This window comes from Symphalangus syndactylus, chromosome 2 (genome assembly GCF_028878055.3).
Source record: "Symphalangus syndactylus isolate Jambi chromosome 2, NHGRI_mSymSyn1-v2.1_pri, whole genome shotgun sequence".
Classification (NCBI taxonomy): domain Eukaryota; kingdom Metazoa; phylum Chordata; class Mammalia; order Primates; family Hylobatidae; genus Symphalangus; species Symphalangus syndactylus.
Genome location: NC_072424.2, coordinates 130,703,449 through 130,712,019, shown reverse-complemented (window position 1 = coordinate 130,712,019; position 8,571 = coordinate 130,703,449). Strand labels below are relative to the sequence as shown.

The 8,571-nt window shown below is 37.2% G+C and overlaps 1 pseudogene; it reads left to right on the top strand.

Moving 5' to 3' along the window:
- Positions 1-217: 217 nt before the first annotated feature.
- Positions 218-6,811, top strand: LOC129462421 (uncharacterized protein C11orf98-like; annotated as a pseudogene).
- Positions 6,812-8,571: the final 1,760 nt, after the last annotated feature.

The following is an 8,571-nucleotide window of genomic DNA, read 5'->3' as shown; positions in this document are numbered from 1 at the left end:
TTTATCCGTGTTTTTTGTGCTATTGTAAATGGCATTTTAATTTCAATTTTCAATGATTTATTGCTAATGTATTGAAATACAATTTATTCTCATATTGATCTTGTATTCTGCAACCTTGCAAACCTTAGTTATAACTGAAAGTCTATCACTTGTTCTCTGTAGGTGATTTTTGTCTTCTACAAATAAATGCAGTTTTATTTCTTCCATTTCAATCTACATGGCTTGTATTTATTTTCCTTGCCAATTTGTACTGGCTAAAACCTCCAGTAAAATAGAAATAAAAAATGTTGATGAAGATACCCTTGCCTTGTTCCAGATGTTAGGGGAAAACATTCAGAATGATGTTAGCTGTGGGTTTTTCACATATCCTCTTATCAAGATGATGTTCCATTTTATTCCTAGTGTGTTGAGAATTTTTATCAGAAATGGCTGTTGGATTTTGTCAACTTTTTTTCTCCATCAATTCACACGACCATATGGTTATTCTCTCTGGATTCATTAATATGAATCACATTGATTGATTTTCAAATGTTAAAGCAATCTCGCATTCCTGGGGTTAATGCCACTTTCATCACAACGTATTATCCTTTTTAAACATTATTATATATTTAAATATGTATAAATATATATTTGTTAAGAATTTGTATTTATGTTTATGATGAATAACTGGATAACTGGATAACTGTAGTTTTCATACAATGTCTTTGGGACATATTCTTTTCTTTTCAATTTTCTGTATGTTTTTGTAGAATTGGTATTATTTCTTCCCTTACTATTTCTGGAATTGTGCAAGGGAACCATCTGAATCTGTCATTTTCTTTGTGAAAAGATGTTTGAAATACAGTTTTTTAATAGATAAAAGGCTATTCAGGTTATCTATTTCTTCCTGAGTGAGCTTTAGTAGTTTGCATATTTCAATGCATTTTTAATTTAATTTATTGTATTTATTGGAATAAAGTCATCACAATATTCTAGTATCTTTAATATTTATGGAATGTGTACTAATGTCATCTCTTGCATTCCAATATTGATAAATTCTGTCTTTTCTCCTCTTATACTGATCAGTCTGACTACAGGTTTATCACTTAGATGGATCTCAAATAACTCATTTTTGGTCTCAGATTTTTCCCTATTTTTCCTTATAATTGATTTTTTGTTTTATTTCTTCTGTTTCCTTGTGCCTGAAGGACTTTAATTTGTCCTTTTTCTACATTCTTTTTCTGGATTCTTAAGGTAAATGTTGAGTTCATTGATTTCAGACCCTTATTCTTTCCTAATATAAATATTTAGTCCTAAAAGTTTCCTCCAAATTCTATTCTAGCAGCATACCACTAAATCTGATATTTTGTCCTTTTCTTTTTATTCATTTATAAGTGTTCTATAATTTTCCTTTTGATTTCTTCTTTGATGTGTAGGTTATGTATAAGTCTGTTATTTACTTTTCCAATATTCTGGAATTTTTCGTATATCTTTTTATTAACTTCTAATTTCATGGTGGTCAGAGAAAACAGTTGTATTACTCAATTCTTACAAATTTATTGAGTATTTGTTTATGGCCTATAATATGCTCTATGAAGGGAATATGGTGTGTTTTGCTGTTCTTTGGTAAAATGACCTATAAATATCAATTGGCTCAACTTGGTTGATAGTGCTCTCCATATCTTCTATACCCTTACGGATGTCTATCTATTTGTGCTATTATTGAGTGAGAAGTATTCAGATCCCTAGCTGTAATTGTGGATTTGTCTATTTCTTCTTGTAATTCTATCAGTTGTTGCTTTTAAGTACAGACGCTCCTCAACAATGTGGTTATGTCTGGATACACCCACTGTTTGAACTTACAGTGTGTTTATCTGTGCACAACTTCATAAGTCAAAAAGCATACTGAATGTGTATCCCTTTTGCACATTGTAAAGTTGAAAATTTGTAAGTCAGAGGCTGTTTGTATTTTGAAGCTCTGTCATTAGTTGCATAAATATTTAAGATTATTATGTTCTCTTAGTAAAATGAACACTTTATCATTTTTAAATGACCTTTTTATCCCTGGATGTGGCTTTTCTATGGAATCTACATTGTTTTATATTAAAATAAGCACTCCAGTTTTGTTTTTGTTTTTTGAAATTAATATTGGCATAGTATATTTTTTCATCCATTTTTAACGTTTTTTGTAGTTTTCTATGGTAGTGTTTCTTACAGACAGCATGTAGTCAAGTATTCATTTATTTTTTTAAATCTACTTCAAAAATGTTTGTCTTTTGAGATAGACAATTTTCACTTGATGGGATTTTTGATATGGTTGGATTTAAACCTACCTTCTTGATATTTGTTTTCTATTTGGTAATTGTTCTTTGTTCCATTTTTTTCTCTTTTTTGCCATCTTTTGGTTATTTTTATGATTCCTTTATATCTAGTTTATTAGCTAATTAGCTATAATTCTATTTTGTGATTTTAGCTATTACTTTTGGATTTATAGTATTTCTCTTTAACTTATTTGAGACTAGCTCCAAATATTATTGTATCCTTTTATATATAGTATAAAACTGCCATACTATTTCTTCCCTCTAAGCTTTGTGCTGTTATCATGCATGTTAGTGCATTATATATGTGTATATATATATATATACACAAATATACACATACACTACGTGATTTTTGTTTCTTTATCATCTAAGATATTTATGTAATGAGAAAGTTTTCTTATACTTGTATTTGCCCACACAGTTGCCATTTCTGGTATCTTCATTCATTTGGGTAGAAATAAATATATTTCTATCTGATAAAACTTTCCTTGTGCGTGAAGGACTTCCTTTAATTTTTCTTATAATACAGATCGGCTGGTCTTTGATTTTTTTCAGCCTTTGTACATGTGAAAACATCTTTATTTTTGTCATTTTAAGGTTATTTTTAATTAACAAATGATTCTATATATTTATGGGGTACATGATGCTTTGATATATGTACACACACATACACACTGTAGAATGATTTAACATATCCATCACCTCACATACTTATCTTTTTTTTGTGGTGAGAACATTTAAAATCTATGTTCTTAGCAGTCTTCAAATATACAATACATTATTATTCACTATTGCCTCCATGCTTCACAGTGGATCTCCAGAACTTATTCCTCCTGTCTAACTAAGCTTTTTATCCTTTAACCAATATTTCTCCATTTCCCACCTCACTATCACCCACCCTAGTCCCTGGTAACCTCCATTCTACTCTTGATTTCACATAAAAGTGAGATCATTCAGTTTGTCTTTTGTCTTTCTGTGCCTGGTTTATTTCACTTAGGATGATGTCTTCCACATTCATCCACGTTGTTGCAAGACTGCCATGTGGAAGGCAAGATATCTTTCTTTTCATAAGGCTGAATAGTATCATGCTATATATATATATCACATTTTCTTTATCCATTTATCAGTTGATAAACACTTAGGTTGACTCTATATCTTTACTATTATGAATAATACCGAAATGAACATGGAGGAGGGAATATCTCTTCATTTCCTTTGGTTATATACTGAGAAAGAGAATTGTTGAATCATACAATAGTTTTATTTTTAATTTTGGGGGGAACCTCCATACTGTTTTCCAACACAATTATACTAATTTACATTCCCACCAACAATGTACTAGGGTTCCCTTTTCTCCACATTTTTGTTAACACTTGTTATCTTTTATTTTTTTGATAAAGACTATTCTAGTGAGATGATATCTTATTGTGGCTTTCATTTGCATTTCCCTGATTGATTATTAGTGATGTTGAACATCTTTTCATAGACCTGTTGGCCATTCACATGTCTTCTTTTGAGAAATATCTATTCAGGTTCCTACCCATTTTTGAAACTGGTTGTTTTCTTGCTATTGAGTTGTTTGAGTTTCTTAAATATTTTGGATATTGGCCCCTTATCAGATGTGTGGTTTGCAAATATTTTCTCCGCATCCCATAGATAGTCTCTTCACTGTGTTGGTTGTTGCCTTTGGTGTGCAGAAGCTCTTTAGTTTGGTGCAATCCAATTAGTCTAATATTGCTGTTGTTGCATGTGGTTTTGGGGTTGTATCCAAAAATTTTTTGCCAAATCCAATGTTAAGAAGCTCTTTCCCTCTGTTTTCCCCTAGTGGTTTTATAGTTTCAGATCTTATATTTAAGACATTAACCCATTATGATTTGACTTGTGTACTTGCGACAAGATAAGGGTCTAATTTCATTCTTCTGTGTGTTGATATCTACTTTTCCCAACATATTGAAGAGAATGTCCTTTCCTTATTGTATGTCCTTGACAGCTTTGCTGAAAATCAGTTGACTGTAAATGTGTGGGCTCTGTTTTCTATTTCTTTGGTCTATATGTCTGCTTTTATGACAGTATGGGCTGTTTTGATTATTATAGCTTTTTGGTACATTTTCAAGTCAGGTAGTGTGATGCCTCCAGCTTTGTTTTGCTAGAAATTGCTTTGACTATTTGAGGTCTTTTGTTTTTCTATACAAACTTTAGGGTTGTTCTTTTCTATTTCTGGGAAAAGGTCATTTCAATTTTGACAGGGATTGCATTGAATCTGTAGATCACTGGGTAATATGGACATTTTAACAATGTTAATTCCTCCAATCCATGAACACTGTATATATTTTCATTTGTTTTTCTCTTAAATTTATTTCATCAATGTTTTATAGTATTCAGTGTATGGATCTCTCATACACTGAATGTATTTGGTTAATTGTATTCTTGGTTAAATGTATTTCTAAGTTTTTCATTAATGCTATCACAAATAGGATTGTTTTCTTGATTTCTTTTGTGAATATTTGTTGTTAGTGTATAGCAATGATACTAATTTTAATACGTTAATTTTGTATCCTGCAACTTTACTGAAATCAAAGCCAGTCAAGGACATTACAAAAAAAGACAATTACAGGCCAAAATCTCTGGTGAACATACATGCAAAAATCCTCAACAAAATACTAGTAAACTGAATTCAATAAGATATTAATAGGGTTATTCACCGAGTTTTTCACTTGATTTTGTGCTGCTATAACAGATTATCTGAAACGAGGTAATTTATAATGAACAGAAATTTATTGGCTCACAGTTCAGAAGGCTGAGAAGTCCAAGATCAAGGGGCTGACATCTGACAGGGGCCTTTTTTGCTGCACTATTTTATGACAAAAGGGCAAAGAAAAGGCAAGAAGGCCGGGCGCGATGGCTTACGTCTGTAATCCCAGCACTTTGGGAGGCCGAGGCGGGCGGATCACCTGAGGTCATGAGTTCAAGACCAGCCTGGGCAACCTGGTGAAACCCCGTCTCTACTAAAATACAAAAATTAGCCGGGTGTGGTGGTATGCACCTGTAATCCCAGCTACTCCAGAGGCTGAGGCAGGAGAATTACTTGAGCCTGGGAGGTGGAAGTTTCAGTGAGCCAAGAATGTGCCATTGCACTCCAGCCTGGGGGTGACAGAGCTAGACTCCATCTCCAAAAAGGGGCAAGAGATTGAACTTGCAGCCTCAAGCCCCTTTATAATCAACCTTAATCCACTTATAAGTGGTGGAGCCCTCATAGCCTAAACATCTTCTATTAGGTTCTACCTTTCAACACTATTAGATTGTAAATTAAGTTTCTAACAAGTGCTTTTAATTAATTTATTTTTGAGAGAGGGCCTCACTCTGTTACCCAGGCTGCAGTACAGCGGTACGATCATGGTTCACTGCAACCTCAATTTCCCAGACTCAATTGATCCTCTCACCTCAGCCTCCCCAGTAGCTGGGACTACAGGTGTACACCACCATGCCCAGCTAACTTTTTGTTATGATTTTTTTTTTTGGTAGAGACAGAGTCTCACCATGTTACTTAGGCTGATCTTGAACCCCTGGGCTAAAGCAATCCTCCCACCTTGGCCTCCCAAAATGTTGAGATTGCAGGTGTAAGCAACGGTGCCCAGCCCACACATGCTTTTTTGAGGACACATTCAAACCATAGCATTTTTTGCCCCTGGGCCCCAAAATTCATGTCTTTCTTACAAAATGCATGCATTTCATCTAATAGCTCCCAAAAGTCTTAAATCATTCCAGCATCAACTCAAAAGTCCAAAGCCCAGAGTCTCATCTAAATCAGATATAGAATAAAGTCAAGGCAGGATGGCAAGGAGGCAATTTCCTTCAGGCATGAGCCTGTGGAATCAAGCAAGTTATGTGCTTCCAAGCGTTATGTACTTCCAAAATACAGTGGTGGGACAGGCATAGGATAGACATTCCTGAGGCAAGATAGGTAGTCAGGGAAGTAACCATGTCTTTGGGACTCAGCGACTGCACCATCAACACAGCAAGCCCCACAACCATGTCCTCGGGACGTGAAAACCACACCAATACAAGAAACCGCAGGCTTCCGCGTACAGACCGCGTATTGGCGTCGCCGAGCAACTGTGGGGGATCCTGGGGGGAAAATCAACTGGTGCCGAACCGAGCTGAAGAAAAAGCTGATCAGCGCAGGCGGGTGTTGAACCGCGAGCAGCATCTGAGGCACTGGGTGGTCGGGGCTGTGATAGACCAAGCGCTGATCACGCGGCACCACTTCAAGAAGCGGGCATCCAGTGCATGTGCCAACATTACTCTGTAGGGGAGAAGCGTAGAAAACTCCTCCAGCAGATCTGGCTTGCCCAGATAGAGAAGGCAGCCATGGAGACGCAAGCCCCTCAAAGCCAGCCAGGACTATCGAACCACAGCTCAAAATGCAAAAGAAGACAGAAGCCCCCCAGGATGTAGAAATGAAGGACCTTCAAGATGAGAGCTAAACCTCTTCCACTAGAAGATTCTCAACTGGAGCCCAAAGGACTCAGTGGTTGTTTCAGAGGATGTTGGCAAAAGCAGTGCCCCTTTTCACTCTCCATATTTCCTCCTTCCTAATGGCCTACTGACTTCCCCTGGAGCGATGTCTTTGGGAGGGAAGAGGGTACAGAAGAAAGATTGGAGAAGGGCCTCTCTAGCAGTCAACTCCATTTGTGATAAAACCCTAGCACTCTGGAAAACAAACAGGCAAACAAAGAGCACTCACTAGTGGCTTCATAATCAAGCACGGAACTATCCTCCGTAGGAATTTTTCTTTATTTCTTTTTTTTAGAGATGGAGTCTTGCTCTGTCGCTTATGCTGGAGTGCAATGGCATGATCTCGGCTCACTGCAATCTCTGGCTCCCAGGTTCAAGCTATTCTCCTGCCTCAGCCTCCTGAGTAGCTGGGACTATAGGCATGCGCCACCACGCCTAGCTAATTTTTGTATCTTTAGTAGAGACGGAGTTTCACCATGTTGGCCAGGCTGGTCTCGAACTCCTGACCCAGGGATCCATCCGCCTCAGCCTCCCAAAGTGTTGAGATTACAGGCATGAGCCACTGCGCCTGGACAGGAAATTTATCCTGTAGACAGTATGCACATTTTAATTTTACTTGTCCTCAGACTGACTCATTGCTCTTTACAGCAGTAAAAAACACACCACTGGGAGGAGATTTAAGATGTGAATAGGACCCACAGTGTATAAACAAACATGTACATGGCTGGGCATAGTGGCTCACACTTATAATCCCAGCACTTTGGGAGGCCAAGGTGGGTGGATCACTTGAGGTCAGGAGTTCGAGACCAGCCTGGCCAACATGGTGAAACCCCATCTCTACCAAAAGTACAAAAATTAGCCAGGTGTGGTGGCACGTACTTGTAATCCTGGCTACGTGGGAAGCTGAGGCAAGAGAATTGCTTGAACCTGGGAGGTGAAGGTTGCAGTGAGCCGAGATTGCCCCACTGCACTCCAGCCTGGGCGACAGAGTGAGACTCCATCTCAAAAACAAAAACAAAAACAAAAACAAAGCAAGCATATACAGCTACTGAGCATGTGTACCCAGAGAACCACCTGTAATATACTTACTATTAGGTTGATGTAAAAGTAATTGTGGTTCTGCCATTAAAAATACAGCAAAAACTGCAATTACTTTTGCACCAACCCAATAGCAGTGCCTTTTCCCACCCCCTTATGAATGATCATGTAAGACTTCCGTAAAGAGAATTTCCTGTGTAATAGTCAATGCTGTCTCACTCTCTAGCGGCCTACTGTGACTCAGCTCTCAGAGTGTACTATTGCTTTTGCACCTACCTTTCAGAATATACTTATTCTTTTGCAATATATTGCTTCATGCTGTTTATTGCTGTGTGTCTCTTGTTTAAATTCTTTTAACCTAGAAGACAAAAACCTAGGATTCACAATCACCATCAACATTCCCATTCCGAAAGGGAAAAATAAGCAAGGAGAAAGAGATAACTGGTCCCAAGTAAGTCCAAAAGCCAATGTGGTAAACAATGTTATCAATTTAATTTTTTAGACAGGCTCTCACTCTATTGCCCAGGCCGAGTGCAGTAGCTAGATCACAGCTCACTGTAGCCTCAACCTTCCAGGCACAAATGATCCTCCCACCTTGACCTCCAGAGTAGCTGGAACTGCAGATGCACACTACTATCCCCAACAATTTTTTTTTTTTTTTTTAATATAGGGATAGGAGTTTGTGCTATGTGGCCCAGGCTAGTCTCAAACTCCTGGG